The sequence below is a fragment of the Malaclemys terrapin genome, chromosome 6 (genome assembly GCF_027887155.1).
Source record: "Malaclemys terrapin pileata isolate rMalTer1 chromosome 6, rMalTer1.hap1, whole genome shotgun sequence".
NCBI lineage: Eukaryota > Metazoa > Chordata > Testudines > Emydidae > Malaclemys > Malaclemys terrapin.
The window spans coordinates 38,136,957-38,155,585 of NC_071510.1; the positions used below are offsets into that span (position 1 = coordinate 38,136,957).

The 18,629-nt window shown below is 39.3% G+C and overlaps 1 protein-coding gene across 2 annotated transcripts in view; it reads left to right on the top strand.

Annotated features, from left to right (window-relative positions):
* Nucleotides 1–6,025: 6,025 nt before the first annotated feature.
* The window catches only part of CEMIP2 (cell migration inducing hyaluronidase 2), an 87,082-nt gene continuing 74,478 nt past the window's right edge, over nt 6,026–18,629 (top strand). Inside the window, exon 1 of one of the 2 annotated variants that reach the window (XM_054032009.1) lies at nt 6,026–6,135. The gene's annotated coding sequence lies outside the window, so the exon portion shown is untranslated. Of the gene's footprint in view, nt 6,136–16,404; nt 16,526–18,629 lie in introns of those variants that run through there. The other variant, XM_054032007.1, reaches the window with a different exon arrangement.

Genomic DNA, 18,629 nt, shown 5'->3' on the forward strand with positions numbered 1-18,629 from the left:
AGAAATATTGCACAAATAATACAACATAGTAAATAGTATGTTGATTTTTGAATGGCAGCGATTTGGACACCAGTTTCACATGTTCTTTCATAATACAAATGTTACTGAAATGAATTGAACACTTGCAAAATTGATTTCACTTGTGCTGTATATAAAAAAAAATGCTGGTAATGCAGTAATGCTGAACACAGCACAGAGCACAGAGGTGGGATTGCTGACCACCCCAAGACTCAAGGCTGCCTAAAATGATTATTGCACTTAACAACACTCCTCTATATCCCCTGCACTTGCAATTTCTCATTTGTATTTCTCCACTTCATTCAAACGTTACTATCATGGTTTCATTTTATTGATAGACTGCTGAATTGTTGCAGAACAGGTATTCTGCCATATCAGATATTGCTATTTATATCTATGGAGGCTTTGGCATTGGAAAGTTTCTACTTAAAGTGGGGCGGTAGTGAGAAAAATGTCTACAAAAATGACATCATAAGCTCAAAACGTATACTCTCTTGGTCTTTTCTCTTTTCTTCTAACATCCAGCTCTGGCAGCAAAACCTGGGATCTGCAAATCCAGGTGTGTTCCTTTAGCTTGTTAAGGAATCACCATGAATAAGAAAGTGCTGTTTCAATAGTCCTTTTTCTGACTTTGCCCTCATTCATGCAAGACATGTAAGCACATGCATAACTTTACTCATGTGAGTTGGTCTGCTGAGTTCAGTATATTCTTTGTGCTATGCCTTCAACGTGATATATTTAAAACTTTAAAGTGCAGTCATAGTGGGTCACAAAGAATATATTTCTAGATTAGAGATATCTTAAAAAAAAAAAAAAAGTTAACCTTAGTAAGGGGTCTGTTCGGTCATGGTTATCATGCTAAAGTCCCTATAATTATAATGGAAGTTGTGTGTGTGTATAGACTTGAGTCACAGAACTCACCCTTAAGCTAATACACTAATAACTCTACTCTAGTAAGTTACTTTGACTAATATCAAATGCCCTTACTATAATAAACCATGAAATACAGACTTTTCAAGCAAAGTTGAACACCAAATATTAAAAACAAAACAACAAAAACTCATATGCAGCCGTAACAGAGAGATCATTTAAGGGTATTTTTTAAGATTAGTTTGCTGCTAAATCTTTCTAAATGAGTATATGCCCTCTGCTGACACATACCTGTATTACTAGGAATGAATAGATTGTTCAGACATACAATCTTGTAAGTACACAGTACTAGTGTATATTCAGTTTTTAGTTCAATTACAAAAATTTGCTGTGAGACTCACCTATGTATGTAATATGAATATCTCTTTTGCACATGATAAATTGATATATGTGGTTATATTTGTCTAGGCAATCAGAAAAATATAGCAAATGGTATTACTTGTGCTGGGTATCTATACACTTGTGGTTTGACTGGGTACTTGCTGAACATTTCATTCATTTTTGCTAACTTTAGTTTTCTTTCTTTTCTTTCTTTTTCTCCACAGAACAGACACAGCACAAGCAATAACTGTGTGAATTCCCCATATCCTCTTAATTTGCTTCAAGCCCTCAGATACCACAGGGAGGACTGACGTAAGAACCTGAAGAGAGAGAACAGTGACCTGGAGAGACTCTCAGTCCTTGACCTTTCTGCTGAGACTGTGAAACAGGGTACCAATTGTGATAGTAATTGTTACAAAGTAGACCTGAGAAAACCACTCATTTTTACAGGTAACCAAACAGCCACCTGATGACAAGTCCTCTCTAGTGCTAATAATACCTAGGAGTTTGTTTTCAACCCACTTTAAACACTAATGAATTAGTTGATCACTCCTATCAACTAGTACACTAGTTGAACAGGTGGCCTTCCCTCCAAGCTATCCAGTCCCATTAAGCAATATTTTAATGTCTATATTTCTTTGTGTTATAAAACAATTTGCATTACAGAGACATGCTGTGAGTTAAAAGGATGCTGTATGCAGTGTTATTGTAGCCATGTTGGTCCCAGGATATTAGAGAGACAAGGTGGGGGAGGTAATATCTTTATTGGGCCAACTTCTGTTGGTGAGACAGACACTCTTTAGAGCTTTCACAGAGCTCTTCTCTTGTACAGAGATGCTGTCGATTTAAAAAAAAAATCAAACTTTGATAGAGCAGCCTTTAACTAGTATGTCTGGAATTTTATTTAAAGTGCAGCTTTTAAAAGTTTTATAAAGGGTTCTCTGCTTCCTTGCTGATTTTTATAGGAGTCTTTTCAGCAAGGAAGAGTGGATGGGCTCAAGACCAACAACACCATTATTAAAAAAAACTGTGTGAAGACTCAAAAAACCATGAGGTTTGTTTTTAATACAGAAATGCCTCTACATATATGTACATTCACTATGTGACTTCTGCTATTGATAGATTTGATTTCCTTTGGAATTTTGTAAGGTAATTGAGAGAAAAACACAGGTCCAACCTGAATAATATGCTGTCCCTGAAAAGAGGGTAGGTAGAATAAAGAACAAGTTAGAAGGCTTCTCCTATCCCTTCTATCTTTAATGCATTTGGAGGAGTGGATTGGAGGCTGCCTTCCTAAGCTATTGAGAACATATACCCACCTTTCACCAATATGGCTAGAGCAGCCTCAGGGTACTGTCATATTCATTGTTGCTCCTGAATTTCTTTTTATCATTTACACCCTGTCAGAGAGATAGCAGTCACTTCCAGTTGTAGCCCTTGTAATGGCTATCCAGGCCCTTGTTACCTCCATGCTTTAATCTACTGCTACTTTAATCTGCTTTACTTTGGGCTACTACTGAAAACCACTCAGAAACCCCAGCTTTTGCAGAAAGCAGCTATGTGTCTCCTAATCAATGTGAACATGTAACACTTGAGCTTGTGTCTCTGTACTGGCTTCCTGTTCGTTTTCAGGTGTAATTCACATCATTGGTGATGGTTTTTAAAGACCTAGATGATCAGTTTAAGATAGGCTGGAAATCCTACAACCAAGCTGAGGATAAAATCTTCAGGTGAAATCCTGGAACTATCAAAGTCAGTGGCTAGGGTTTTAATCCACCATATTCTTCATGCAAGGAAAGATCAAAGCATCTAACTATGGGACTCAGAGGCATTTGAAACTAGATGGGAATGTCTCTCCTCTTTTTCCTCCCCCTTTTGGTTCAGAGCGGAGATGACTTTAAATTTGAAGAAGGAAGCTTGAGTTCCTCATTCTCTATGCCAACAACTCTTGACCACAACTAGACCTACTATAATGTCCAACAGTGAGAGGGAAGCATTAATCATATAAGGGGGGGTTGTTGGGGTTTTTTGTGTGTGTTTTATGGACATTAGAAATGAGTAAATAGCACATTTGCATGCATTTCCTCATGTGTAGAAGGATGTCAACAACTTGAAATCAAGTCTGGTTTTTGTTTTTAAAGAATTATGAGTATTTTGAGGTATTGTACCTGCTCTTGAGTTCCCCCTGCCAGTTTATGGTTTCACAATCACTCGTTCCTGAAAATATTTTTTTCTTTCCCTGTTTGCGTGTGAAAGCCAGACCAAGCATGACACTGACTGGACAGAAACTTTTGTCAAATAAATAAAGTAGGAAACTACTTTTTCCTCCAGTCTCTTTCAGTGAAAGTCATTCTAGGTGGCACTTCTATCCAAGTCAGTTTAAAAATAATTCAAATAGAAGTGGGTTTTTTTTTTTTTTTTTAGTTTTGTTTCCTTTTCTTTCACAGAAGAGATTCTTGCACATGAGCCCTCATATCTTTAAGTATGCTTATGCAGACCACAAAAGTCAAGGTGCTAAATAATTTGCATTCATTGTTGTTTTTCTGTAGCACTGAAACTAACATCAGCTAAAGCAGTTAATGTCAAAACAGGATAATGGTACTGATTAAAAAACACTGACACTGGCTAAATGAGATGAGAAAAACAAGATTGACAAATTTCCTGCCTAATTGAATATAGTGGGTCAAATACTCCCTTTTTCACATAAAAAGACCTGGAAGGGGAGGTCTGACCTAAAAAATTCCACTCCAAAACTGTCTAATCTATTAATGAAATTCACCCCTACAAAGAAGAACAAGGTCTAACTACACTGGAACTCTATTTTGAGTACTTAAGAGGTGACTAGGCATTGTGCTATCTCTGTACAGGGGTGAATTTCACCTTCGGTACTGTTGATGTGCTTGAAATTGAAGTAAATAATACTTGTGGTAGTAAACACTGAGATTAGCAGTAAGTGTTGGCAGAACAATGCCCTATAGCAGGGTCTAAGACTAAGTGATGCATGAACCTTTGTGAGGTCTTTCTGTTCAGTGTCTGGGCATTTCCCCAGAATCTCTAATACGTTTGTTGTATTTTTTTGTAGATCTCAACTGTAATATTTTTTTCCCCCTAGCCTGGCTTGAGTTACTACCAGATCTCTCATTTCCATAAAGTCTGAGCTCTGTGTATTACTAGAATGAAGAAAATTGCTTTGGTGAATATATGTTGTTATTATATCGGTGTTCTCAGCCTGAACTTTTAATTTCGATATCATTGCCTTGGAGATGTTTGCTGTTTTGAGCTTTAGTTGTATTAACAATCAAGTTTAGTCTGTTGCTGGTTGCAGCCTGTTTTCTGCTGCACACTGCTAAGTCCATGAAGTATTGTGGAGGTAGGATTTAACTATAAAATGTTGGTATCAGTCCAATATGTACATCTGGCTTACTCAGTAAGTGTTCTTCTGCAGCAATAAAACAGTAGAAAGGGGGAGGGAAGTGGAATAAAGTAATAAAGTAAAGAGAAGCAATTAATGAGTAGACATAGACTCTGAAGAAAAATAAGCAAAACAAGCCCATTATCCCCACAACTTCTCACCCTACTGGAGATCAGCCTTCCGTGAGTATACTGGAAGGAAATCAAACTTCCATTACAGGCTGTAGTGTGTCTCAATCTTTTGTCATGTTCCCAACATTTTTATTAGGTATTTTTCCTGTATTTTGTTTTTTGGAGGCTATTATTCATCCTATGATGATTAAATGCTAATGTTTCAGAAGGGCAATAAGGAACTGATGATATGTTTCAGTCAAAGGGTTTGTGCATTCTGAAGCTGTCATGGTTTTATTGTTTCTTTGTATGAAGCATTTGAAGAATAGGTGCATGTCTCAACGGATTGTCGTCAGTGAAGTTCTCTAGAGAGCTATGAGCTAGTTTGCATCATAGCCATTTCAGCTTTCCTGTTCAGGCTGAATGTTTGTAGGCGTGGCAGCAAAAGATAAAAACACACTAAGAATCCTGCAGGAAGCTCTGGTCAGATCTGAGTTTTAATGTAGTTCTTAGACTCCCCAAAGTTTAAGTCTATGGATTTATGACAAATATAAATTCCTTTGAGTAGGCAGATATGTTATGCTCATCAGTTCAGTGGGAAGCTTTAATCTTTAATACCTCTTTCTTAATGATTCTGTAATAAACTCAAGGGAACAGGTAGCTGTCCACCTGTGCATGCAAAGCTGTTTGCTCATAGTCATCTCAGTCCTTTTTTTTTTTTTTTTTTTAAATCAGCTGCTGTAGACTGAATACAAATAACTGACACAAGTTAAAATCAAAGTATAGATTCAGAGGTCCAAATATTTAAACTTGGATGCCTAAAGTTAAATCCATGTTTGGGCACTGAAATAAATGGCATGATTTTCAGGAGTGCTGAGCGCCCATTCCTTAACTTGAAGCCAATTAAAGTTGTGCATGCTCAGTCTCTCTGAGAATTAGGCCATTTCTATTTAGCTGTCTAAAGATGTGTCTCATTTTAGACAGACAAGCTTGAAAATGTTGAGCAGTGATCTTAAAACCTATAATCTCAAGTGATAAAGTCTTCTCATTTGTAACCGTTAGCTTACAACAGTCTTTTGTATGAGACACTTTAATTCCTGTTTTTGTAGGTCAGAAAACAAGAGGTCAGGATGATATCCTGAGCAGAGCATGTTACAGATAATGCTCTTCCTGTAACAGTATTACTCTTCATATTCATTCTTCTCCCAAAAGGAAAAGGGTTCAGTTTGCCATTTGTTGGCCATCTATGTTGACAGAACACTGCAAATTAACTGGAAGAAAATCCTGTCAGTTGTATGCATTTTTATAATTGCTTTGGGTATTCCTGCAGTGACAATAAACAAGGTAAGCTGTAAAGAAGCTTTATTCTACAATATGTAATATAATTAATTGGATTACATTCTAGTTTATTTCCTGTTATATTGGTAATATAGAACTATTTGGAGAACTAACACCTCAAAATATACAGGAGTATGGCAACTGAAAGACAAAACAACAGTAAAATGCTTTGTGTTAACAAGTCACCTTGCATGATGGTTCTTTCACTCGTATTGATTTTTGGTATTCTATTTTAGACTTGGTTGTAATAGTCCATTAAAGTACTTCCCCTTGAAATGCTCTAGTATCTCAAGGTTGTTGCAATTTACTTGCTACATTTTCAAGGATACACAAAACACTGCTACAGACAAGTTTTTTTCTCAGAGAAAGTGAATTACAAGAGCTAAATCCAGATTCTAAGCATTTTTGGCAGCTGTTCTTGTTTGCCAGCAATCAAGAAGAAGAATTACATCTTTCTGCTTTTTCCAGAGTTGTTTGTTAATGTTTTATAATTAATATACATTTAAAACATTTTAATTTGTAAAAATATTTACACTGTACTCCTATCAAATGTGTAGTTGCTAACTTAACTTTATTAAAAAAAAGGCAGATTTATAACAAAACAAAAAAAAGCAATAATGCAGAATCAATCTGTCTCCACATATTCAAGACAAAAAGGACACAATGTTGTAACAAATCGGTCTGCTTTTGTATATATCTGCTAGTTTGGATTGAGGTCAGAAACATGTAACTCTTAGGCTCAATTCTAGTTGTATTGTATACTCCATCGAACATATGGCAAAATCAATTTCTATTAAGATCAAATACAAGTGAAAGTTTAGGAACACAGCCTTATTAGATGAAATGTTTATAAGTAAGGATTCTAAACTGGATTCTAAGTAATTATATTAAGTCCATGATGTAAAACACAAACCGTACCACAGATTCTAGATAGTTTGAACTAAAGCCTGGTAAATAAATTTTAGCAAATAATGTATCTGACAAACTTAACCTCCTTTTTAGTTTGCGAAATGCCTACAAGCAGCTTGTAATTTTCTTGAATTCATTATTTACCAAATAATTTAAACAAATGCTTCAAAGGGCTGTAGATTGTTGCTGAGCATTTCATTGTGACTACAGTATTTCATATTCAAAACTCAAGCTATCTTGGGCTATGTCTATACTAGCACTTTTGTCCGTCAGGGATGTGAAAAAGCCCCCCCGCCCTCCACTACCAACAAAAGTGCCGGTGTCGACAGAGCTACGTTGGTGGGAGTCGCTCTGCTGCCGACATAGCTACCACCGCTCATTGGGGGTGATTTAATTAGGCTGGCGAAAGAGCTCTCTCCCATTGGTACAGAGCAGCTACACAGGAAATCTTACAGCAGCGCTGCTGTAGTGGTATAGCTGTACCGCCGTAAGGTCTGTAATATAGACATAGTCTTTATTGGACATATATAATTACATGTTATTGTTTCTGTTCCCTTACTGGATAAGCATAACTTTTAGTTTCAAGTTTCTGGTGCAAATCCTCACACTCATTCAAAATCCATTTTCAATTCATATTTTAATATTTACTTCAAATTTACTGCTTCAACAAATATTCTTGCTAGTAAATTTATTTGCTACAATATTGGCAGAAAGCTAACACATAAGGGGGTGAACACAACAAAACAAATGTAATTTTTATTAGAACAAACGTTAAAATATTTTAAAAGTTTTCATCCAGCTGTAGTCTCCACAACACACATGTATATAATTAAGTAGGACATGTAAATAGGCTATACATTTTTAATAGTGCGTGGAAATGGATCACAAGACTGCTGGGAAGAGCATATCTATTTTTGTTCACATGAGGGTAGTAGTTAAACAGTCAATAAATGTACTAGAGCTGGGCCCTGATTCAATACTAAGATGCCACAATTATGTTAGTTTTACCCAGACAACTTTAAATGATATCACACTATGCATCTGCATATTTTGTGCCTATAGTGAAGCTGCCCCTTGATAAAGGAATGTGAAGTGAAAAATAACTTGTAGGGAAATATATTTCCCTACATTTGACTATTTCAAGCCCTCCTGTCTCCTCCCCTATCTCCTGCTTTCCATCTATGTCATTGTGGTCCTCTGACACCTCTCCAGTTCCTCTTGGTTCCTTGCTCATCTCCATTCCCTCCCCATGTATCTTCTGTATTCCCTCAGCAGCCTTCTTGCAGAGGCTCTGCCTGAAGGGGATAATAGCTAAATAATAATAATAATAATAATTAATAACACAAACAAAAAAACTTTTGTTTCTTTACACCTGACTTAAGGACTTGGTAATGGTTTGTTCCAAAAGAAACACGAGTCATAGGCCTCTAATTTGGAGATAAAGTTACTGGAGATCACTAGCTCTGCTTAAGAGATTTTAGACAAATTGTTGAGAATAAGTGCGCCACAGGAACCATCTTAATAACCATGTGCACCTGTAAGGTAGACTGTCAGCTAGAATACTTGCTCTCATTTCACAACTGTTGTAATCACAAAATAAACATAACTAAATATTATACATGTGTTGACTAATATATGCTGGCTAGTATACATATATATTATGCTGATAATACTTCCTGCCATATATATTCCAAGCATATAAGTATACATATTAAGTATTAATATCAGTTTTATATAGGCCAAATTGGCCTGTACCGTTATTATAATCCTGTTTACTTATGCTAAGTATTCCATAACAACTTGCATTAGCTGGAGTAAAGTTTTGGCTTAAGTAGATAGGAAAACTGTCAGTATAAGGACATATAATAGTTTCTTCATAGCAACAGAAAGGGAGTTTCCCTCACAAGCTTATTTATTCTAGTACAGGCTTAGGAGGTGTCTTCATGCCTCTTAGTACCTGGAATGCATGTGCTCAGAACAAAGATAAGGCTACATCATGACCTGGAATGCAAGGGTTCAGAACAAAAAATAAAGGGGTACATCATGGTACCAGAAACAAACAAGGTAAAAAGTGGACTGAGTTCAGTTTCAGGTGAAGTATATAGTACCTTTTACTGGTAAACAAGTAGGTTATAAAAAGATGATTTTAGGGATGTAACTTTGCAACTTCCATATAAGATGAATGTAACATTGATGCTCTTTGAGACTGGTATCGTACAGAACCTTTCCCTGTACCATAATAATAAGCCTGACTGACATTGGCTACTTGATCTCTTGAGTATATTTCATTTAAAAAAAAAAAAGAACCAAAGTATGGTCAAGCAATTGACTATACAATTTAAATACATGCCATACAAAAAAATGTTGAGAGTATTACGTTTGAAAAATTACATACTTGAAAGTCAGAAAAAGAATTTCTTGATCAGTGACAGTTGAGAAGCTAATGCTTTGCAGCACTTTGGATGGACACTTGGATCAATGCTCTGTTCGACATTGCAATATATGAAAGGCTCACTTTGCTAAACAAGGTGAATTGATCGTTCTGTGATCATTACTGCAATTTGATAACAAGTTGGGGACTCCTGTTGACTCATAAATCATATGTGCACTTGTGATGGATAAGAGTTGGAGACTGAAGATGTCTAAAGAGGATGTAGGGTTTTGTTCTATTAAGGATCCGTCTATCTGTGTTCTTATACCATGCCTCTCTCCAAGTGCTTAATGTAGTGAATTTGCTCAATCTTAATGGTAAAATCTGGACTCAACACCCAGCCTGAGTACGTGAGCTCTCTGTTGGAGAAGTCTGCCCAAATGATGGGGGTGTAACTCTATGGCAGCTACTACAGCCTTGACCCTTACATCTGCTGACTGCACCAACTCCGTAGCTCCATGCAGCTGTAATTCCACCACCCAGTCTCCCAGCTGACCCAGCACTAAGGCATAATTAAGCCCTTCATGACTACTACTACTATTGTTATAATTTCTTCATTTGCATTGTAATAGTACCTAGAGGGTCCACAAAGACAGGAGTGCCATTATGCCATACAAACACATAGTAAGACATAGATACATAGCAGTCCTTGCGCAGAAGAGATTACATTGTAAATAGACAAGAAACACAAAGGGTGCAAAAATGGGGAACTGAGTCACAGAGACACTTAGCATTTCCTTAGCTCCACTATCACAGAAATCAACAGTAAAATTCCCATTGACTTCTAAATGCTCCTGAAAATTTATATCAACGAAGATGATTGCAAAGTACAGGAGGTAAAATGTACCATTTCCTTTTTCTTATTTCTGGATGTCTTAAAGTCTAATAATATTCCATTACTCCCTCTTCTAATAAGACAGCAGTTTTTAAAGTTAAAATTCAAAATGCCTTCAAAATGACAACAGGAAGGAATTTGACCTTTGATGTGTGATTATGTTATGTTCTTTGGAGGTTTTTTACACTATATTTTAAGTGTGCATTTGTCTTTCATCTTAACAAATGACTTGTAATATGAATGATAACTTTTATACAAATATTTAAAAAGAACAAACTCTTTTAAAAGAATCTCTGTAAAATCTGGAACTAAGGCAACTAGACTTAACAGGTGTAGGGACATGAATAATAATACAAGCGCTCTTTAAAGATTTTAAAATCTCTTTTCTGTAAAATATCTGGTATAAGCAAAGCATATGAAGGTATTGTATAGTATAAAGTTTTTACTGGCATTTTTAAAAATGGCCACATAATTTGTGGCTTTTGGGAGCATGCTTGTAATCACAAGGAGGCCTTACTACAATTAGTATGACAGACCATCACATATACTCTATATTGTCTGTGAGGACCCCAGTCCTCCACACTGTCAAGTTTGATGTGACTTCTAACATAATTTAAAAAGAAAAGACAGGAATTTGAGACTGTATGTTTTCAACATTTTCTAGTTCATTTGGTTTCCAAAATTTTATTTTTTATTAATAGCCAGGGCATAATATTGGAGTGGGTCTGGATGATAAACCAGAACTAACTATGTATTGCAGAACAGTTAATAACAATAGTGTGTTTGTATATATATTACTGTGACCTTATTAGCCTGTCAATGCCCCCTGGCAAAGGGCTCACTGTCCGTAACTACAACTGTTATCAGACCTGACACATTCCTCCTTTTGCACTGTGATTGCTTATCTATTATTCTTATTAGATAGTCTTGACACTGTGGCAAACTCCACTACACATAACACAATCGTTGTCATAATAGTTATCCAAAAAGTATCTTGTAACGTATTGCATGAAAACAGGTGACACTCAGATAATTAATATTTTTGTGTGTTACATCGGGTTAGCATGTAAAAAGTTATGTAGGTGTGCTAGAACTATGTTACTAAAATATGTTTAGACCAAGCAATCCAAGTAGAGATGATAAACAATTTGTCCAAGACAAAGGAATGCTGTTTTGTCTGTTTCCCTGCGTCTCCAGTGTAAATTGAGCAAGGTGATAACAGAGACAGTGGAAGTTATATTTACATCCGAGTCAACAGGAAAAGCAATTGAGAGAAGGGCGAGGACTGGAACACAGCATGGTGTCAACTTCCTGGAGCACAAGCAGCACAGGAGAAAAGCTTTATCTGGGGATACACTCCAAAAGAATATATTTCAAAGGTTTACTGGACTACAAGAAGAAGGGGAGAGAAACCCTTAGTTATCCATCACTTAGTGGACAAAGGGAATTAGGATTCTTTGATTCTGTGAACAGTGGCTCTTGTGCCCGAAGGGCTGGAGATACACACCGCTTGATGGAAGTGAAAAAGGTGCTTAGGCAAAGATTATAGCTGGCTAACGTAAAGCTTTAGTCACTAGAAAGTGTTATTTTGTTTTATTTGTAATCCTTCCTGACTCTTTTTTTCTTGCTTAGTATCGCTTAAATTAATGTATCGGAGGGGGAACTGTGTTAGTCTGGATCTGTAAAAGGCGACCAAGAGTCCTGTGGCACCTTATAGACTAACAGATGTATTGGAGCATAAGCTTTCGTGGGTGAATAGTCTGCCATGCGTCTGACAAAGTGGGTATTCACCCACGAAAGCTTATGCTCCACTGGTCTATAAGGTGCCACAGGACTCTTTGTCGCTTACATTCATGTTATTAATAAATGTATGCTTAGTTATACTGTAGATCATCTCAGTGCTGTTATATTGAAGTGGGGTGTGCATCCTCAGTTGAGCCAACAGGCTGGTGTGGCAGTGGACTTAGTTATTTTCTGTGAGTGTCCAATGAGAGGGACTGGACATTTCAGAGAGATGCCTCTAGGAAACTTGGAACTGGGTGCATTGAACGTTACCTGCAAGGCAAAGTTTAGACTGTCGAGTCTCAAGGAGTTTAGTGGTGAGGTAGACAGAGTGGGTGGTAGGGGAATTGTCACAGTTTAAGCTCCAGCAAAGATGTCTTTGCTGAGGCAGGGAGGCGACGCAGTGATTTACGGTTTTGGGTTCCATGAGGAAAGCGACACAAGATCACAGGTATAGGAATTTAGGCTATTGGATTCAATGAGCCATAGGTTTGAGCCAATTTGGCAATTCTAGTCGTGGATACTGATCAGCACCAGATGCTTCACAGGAAGATGCAAAAAACCCACACATGCAGATGTGGGATATAATCTGGACCTTCAGTGAAAATCTCATCCTAATCCTTATTATTTAAAATTAGTTTTAATCTTGAATTGTGAGGCTTCACAAATATTACTTTTTAGCTGCAAGTTGCTGAATAAACATTAGTTATGGCATTCCCATTTCATCCCTTCCTTCTGACAAACATAGGCCCTTATCCTGCAAACACTGACACATAGCATGCATAACTTTAAACACATATGTCCATGTTTGCAGGTTAAGAGCTATAGGACCTGCAAAGAGTTACCTATGCACATATCCTTACTCCCTCAGGCAGGGACACCCAGAAGAGTGGGACAAATGGGGTGAAATCCCCAACTCCTGACACATTAGGTAAAATTTTGTCCATCAGGTGGTAGTGTTGCTGGGGCCTGAATGGCAGCTTTGTGCCAAACTGGTGGGTCTTCTCCCCCTGCCCAGAGAGAATGGCAGCAGAAGAACTCGGCTTGCTACTGCTGCCAGCTGGTGAGGGGTGGCGCTGCCTCTTAGGGGCTTCCCACATGCGCCAGGGAGGATGCTGAGGAGCTGGCTGTGGTGGTGCTGGTTCTGGAGAGGGGGCAATTGGTGGCCTGGGGAATGGTACCAGACTTTTTTTTTTTAACTGTGTAGTCTGTGCAAGCCTCCCCCAACCCCAGGAGTCTGAATTCCACTGCTGTCTCCTAGTAATGGCGGAGGCAGCATGGGGTCAAGCTGGCTGTCCCAGATGTTTGACCGGAGCAAAGGGTCCAGCCTGGCTGTCAAGTGGCGCTAGCAAGGAGTAAAGGGGATGGTGCAGAAAAGTACCAGCAATTCAATTTTGTGGCTCAGGAATCGGGATAAGATTTGGTAAGGCTCATCCTCTGCCTGCCTTGACTCATCCAACTCCAAACCCTCCCCTTCTACTCTCCAGGGTGTCTCAATCGCCTCCCTCCGACCCTGATCCTATTTAGTAAATTTTGGAAAACGTTCAGTAATTTTTTTAGATTTCACCCTCCCTGCTGCTTATGAACTCAAGTGGCTCCCTGCCACATGTAGTCCCATTGAAATTGGAGTATTTTGGGTATTTTAACTGAATTATGGATCTCTTAATTTGCCATATACCTGTATATAAAAGTAAACAGTTCTTTGCATTATTGGAAACTTTGCTTTAGGGATGGATGGGAAATTCTATGTATTAAAGAGAAACGAGCATTGGGAGGACAACTCATTTTAAGAGGTAGATCCTTCTGCTCATTGAAAGCAGGAAGCATATCCATCTGGCCAAGTTCCTTTTTATTGATTTTTGTAAAAACTGCATTTAGTGAGTGTAATTTCTCAAAGGAGAAGAAAAGCTTAAGTCCTAAATATTTAATAGAATTCAGGGAGTATTGATATTAAATTCCATGAGCTTACTTTTTATAGTGGAAGCTCAGTGGGAATGTTTCAGATTTATCATTGTTTACAGGAGACCACAGAGAGGATCCCTGAAAGTTTCTTGATGTAAAAGGGCCTGATTTTCAAAAGGTCAGGCATAAAAGTGCATGCAATTATGAGCCTAATATGCTCATGCACCTATTCTGATTGAATAAATAATTCAGGTAATTTGTACATAAAAATAGTCAGACTAAGTGGAAATCTGAATGCCCAAAACCTGCATTGCATAGGCATGTATAAATTAGATGCCCAATGGTATACTTTATTTTTTAAAATGGGGCACTTTGTATATAGAAACGCGCTTGATTTTCATGCTTGCTTGGGTTTATCATAGTATAAGTCTAAGATGCTTCCATTGTTTAAAACAAACAAAAATAAATTATCTTGCAATTCCTTCAGCTGAGGCATGACAGATTACTTGCAAGTAAAAATGCCCTTATGCATGTCCATTTATCATAATTATGATGGATTTATGAACATATTTGCAGATGTAATTATGAATATGACTTTTTAAAAAATTGGACCCAATATAATTTGGAATAATTAAACTAGTATAATTAACTAGAGTGAAGAAGAAAGGGGAAAATGCTGCCTTATTTACATATCTAACAGGTTGTCTTCACTATAGTGTTAGCTCAAGGTATAAATTGAATGTTAGCTCTAACCTGATTCCCATTCATGCACAAAAATCTTTTGGGTGAGTTAAGTGGTATGTTAAGTGGTATATTAAACTCTAGCTAGCTGGCCCATGGGGGTCTGAATTGAAGCTTGTTGAGAGCCACAGATACTAGATCTAGTAATATCATAGGTATGCAGCTACAGACTATAGCTGCAGTTAGCATAATTTATCAGATGCTAGTCTAATCACTTTGTGCTGCTAATCAAATCACTCTGTATAGCTTGAGTGCAGTTTTGCAGCTCACACTTGAGCCACTCCACTCTGATTTAGCCTCACTCAAGTGAAAGTAATTGGAGCTACCTGTTGCTTTAAGGTGTAATGTTTACTTGCAGTATGCTACCCAGCCACTAGATGTCTTCTCTGCTGTACAGCATTTTAGACATGGTGTTGGTCCTGGTAAACAAAGAGTTAGTTAGAACTCAAGCTGTGTGGAACTCTGTCTTTAGTTCATAGTTTTCTTTAATAGTCTCCTGTTTGAGGAGTGTGGCTCTCTACAGCATGACAAGCAGTGCCAGGTCGTACTTTTCTCCGATTCCTCTCCCTTACTGTTAGCCGTGTGTGTGTTGCAGAATGTTCCCTAACTTCCCCCACAACATAACACAAAGTGATTATTATTTGAATTCTGGTAATCCACAAAATGAGCTACATGCTGCCCACATCTCTGGGGGAAGGACAAGTCCCTGCTCAGATGGTAAGAGGGAAAGCAGGATGAGCACTGAAGGGAGGGAGGCGATGGGAATAGGTGCAGAATTTGCACATATGCTACCTGCATGCTGGGGTGGACAGACAGGCTCTGTGGGGACACAGCTCCGGTTTTAATTGGTCACAGGATCATTTTCCAATCCCAGCCTCCTGCTGCAAGCTCCAGAACACCATCCACCCCAACCCCCCAAGGAAGCGTTACTGAAAACTTCACATGGGCTCGCAACTGCTGCAGTGCGACAGACAGCAAGATGCCCTACGGGCAGAAAGGGGCGGATTGGTGGCGTGGCGAGCTCAGCAGGAAACGCTGAAAAGGGGGAAGCAGGAGGGAGGCTGAAGAGGTCCGGGGAACCGGGTTGAGAGAGAGGGTAATACAAGAGGTCGGGAGGGGAGAAGACCTGGGAGAGCATGGAAGGGATGTAGAGAACTAGGAAGAGGGGGCAGGGTAATATGGGGTATGGAGGCAGAAGTGGCTCACGGGAGTGTGTGGGGGTAAGAACAGAGGAAGATGCTGGAAAGGGAGAGGAATCGCTGGGGCAAGCGCTCGCAGCGGGCAGGCTGGGGCAGTCCAGCGGGGCGCACACGCGGGAGACACCAGCGGTGCAGAGGGGCTGGACGCAGCGGGTCCCCCCGGGGCTGGGCGAGGAGGGGTCCCGGTGCGCTGCTCGCGTGGTACGGGTGTGACACGCTGCCACCGGCCAGAGCCCGGGCCCGCAGGGCGAACACCCCATGCGGGGGCCCAGCTCTGGACTCACGGAGCTGGGCTTGTCCCCCACGGCGCCTCCGGCCTTCCTCTCCGTGCCGGGCAGAGCAGCCCAGGCCCCGGAGCTCCTCCTCCGGCCCAGCCCCTCGGCGCCGGGGAAGCGGGGGTGCAGCCGGGCTGGGCGGGGAAGGGGCGGCCGGGCGGAGCCGCGTCATTTCGGGGACGGGGGCGGGGCGGGCTGTTTCCCCTCCAGGCCCCACGGCAGGAGCCGCTGCCAGTTGCGTAAAAGCAGCAGCCGGGGCGGGGAGCCGGGACACCATGCCGCCCTGACCGGTAGCGTCCTCAGCCCGCCGCACGCCGCCGAGGTGAGTGCCAGCCCCGCCGCCGCCCGAGCGCCCCCAAGCTCTGTGCAGCTCTCCGCCTGCTGACTTCCGCCCCCCAACTCCGGCAGCTCGCCCCCTGCTGGCTTCCTCCTGTGCCCCCAACCGCTGGACACTTCATCCCCTCTTGGCTTCCCTCTTGTGCCCAGGGTTCCTTACCCCAGCCCGGCTGCCCTCTTCCCCAGCACCCCCTGCTGCTTAGCTACCGCTGAGCCTGTGTACCCCACACTGTTCACTCCCTACTTCCTTTCCCTTTGCTCCCTACCCTCGGGTCCCTATTTTCTTTCCCCCTGATTTTTTTCAAACTCAGATACAGTTTAAATGAACAAATCAGAGTTTCATCTGCAGCACAAAATTGTGTTGAAGTGTTGTAGCCCTGTTGGTCCCAGAAGTTTGTATGAAACAGCCTAAGTTAGGAGCGGAACTAAAACATCCTTCCGCATCCTTTTCTAGACTGCGTAAGAAGATTGTTTTAAGATAAGAAACTGTTACTTAAAAGGTGATAACTTATCTTGACACTTTTTTTTTTAATTAGGTTGAGTTATTGACAAATTTACTTGTAAGCAACTTTTTTTTTCTTTTTTCTTTTTTTGCTTGTCTTAGGAAGAAAGTTACACTTGTATCCCCAAGTTTTACCTCTTGGCTGGTCATGCTTATCTTTGCTAAACTAAACCCTAGCTTTCCTTTATTCCAGTTTTAATAAGGAAATGGAAAGTTAATGTCTTGTGTTTTAAACTAATGTGGGAAGTCTCAAAAATTCGCATGCACTTAAATACTGTTTTGAGTTTGATGCTGTTGTGTGTCAGAGTTAGAGTAGTAATAGCAACTGGTATTGTAGACTTCCCTGAAAGGAAATAAAAATGTTATAATTTGATGTAACATGTTACCTATTTAAATATGCTTTTGAAAAAGCTTTATATTAAAAATAAGGGCCTGTCTTAAATTTGGGGGATAGGGAGAGAGCTAGGAAATTCACAACTTTAAATTCTAGTTAGATGTAATGTTCACTGTGTCCTAGGTATTGATGGAGTTCCTGAACAGAGTGTAATCTTTCCTACCCTCAAGTAAATTCTTCCTCTGATGGTTATTGCATGTATAAATTCCCAGCACATGGTTAGAACTGACCTCAACACGTGCAGCAGTACACAAATGCAGTGAGTTCAGGATGAATTAGCTGCCTTAACTTTGAATTCCACAGGGTTTTTTTGTTTTTGTTTTGTTTAAACCAGATCGATAATGATTTATTGTAACTTTCTTATTTTAAGTGCATTTTTGTTCTAACAAAACCACTGAATGCATTAGAACCTCTTTAATAATCCACAGCACATTTGACAGGTGCTCTCACCTCTCAGCAGGTAATTGATGCTGTAGCAGGGTCTCGCATTGTAAAAACAATCTAACCTTAACAAGTAAATTATCTAAATGTTGCTAGAAAGAGCTAGCATGTCTTCATATATAGAACTCTCATATGTAGATTGTGCTTTCAGAGTACTGGCATGAAAAGAACAAAGGTTAGTGTGGTGACAAAGCATCACACTTAGCCATTTGAGACATGTATGTAAAAAAACAAATTGTAATAGTTATGTGGTGCATATTTTTAATACATCCACAGATTGGGTGCCTTTTTTAGGTACTGTAGCCTTAATTCTGTCTTTCCTGTGTTTCTAATATTAAAGTTCTTAACTGTAACTTTCTTGAAAGGTAATATGCATGAAATCACTGTGCCTGCAGCTTTTACATCATCTTAATTAACTTTTGTTGAGTTTAGAGTATACTATATGATCAAGTTTAAAATGTTTTCCCCAAGGGATAATTTATGAGCACAGGGATGTCCATGAAAGTATAATGGGAGTTGTACAGCTAAATCCTTGGAATTAAAGAATATGTTTTAGGTTCTCTGAAAAACTGGCTACACAATAGTTTTCATATTTAAATACCTTGAAGATTGTCTTGGTGCGTGTGAGGATATTACCCTGCAATATTACTCTCCCTTTAAAGTTGAGACAGTTTTATGTGCACCTAAAGGTAATAGAAGGTTGCTAAGTAACATAAACTAAAACAACAACAAAAAAACCCCAAAACCCTTATA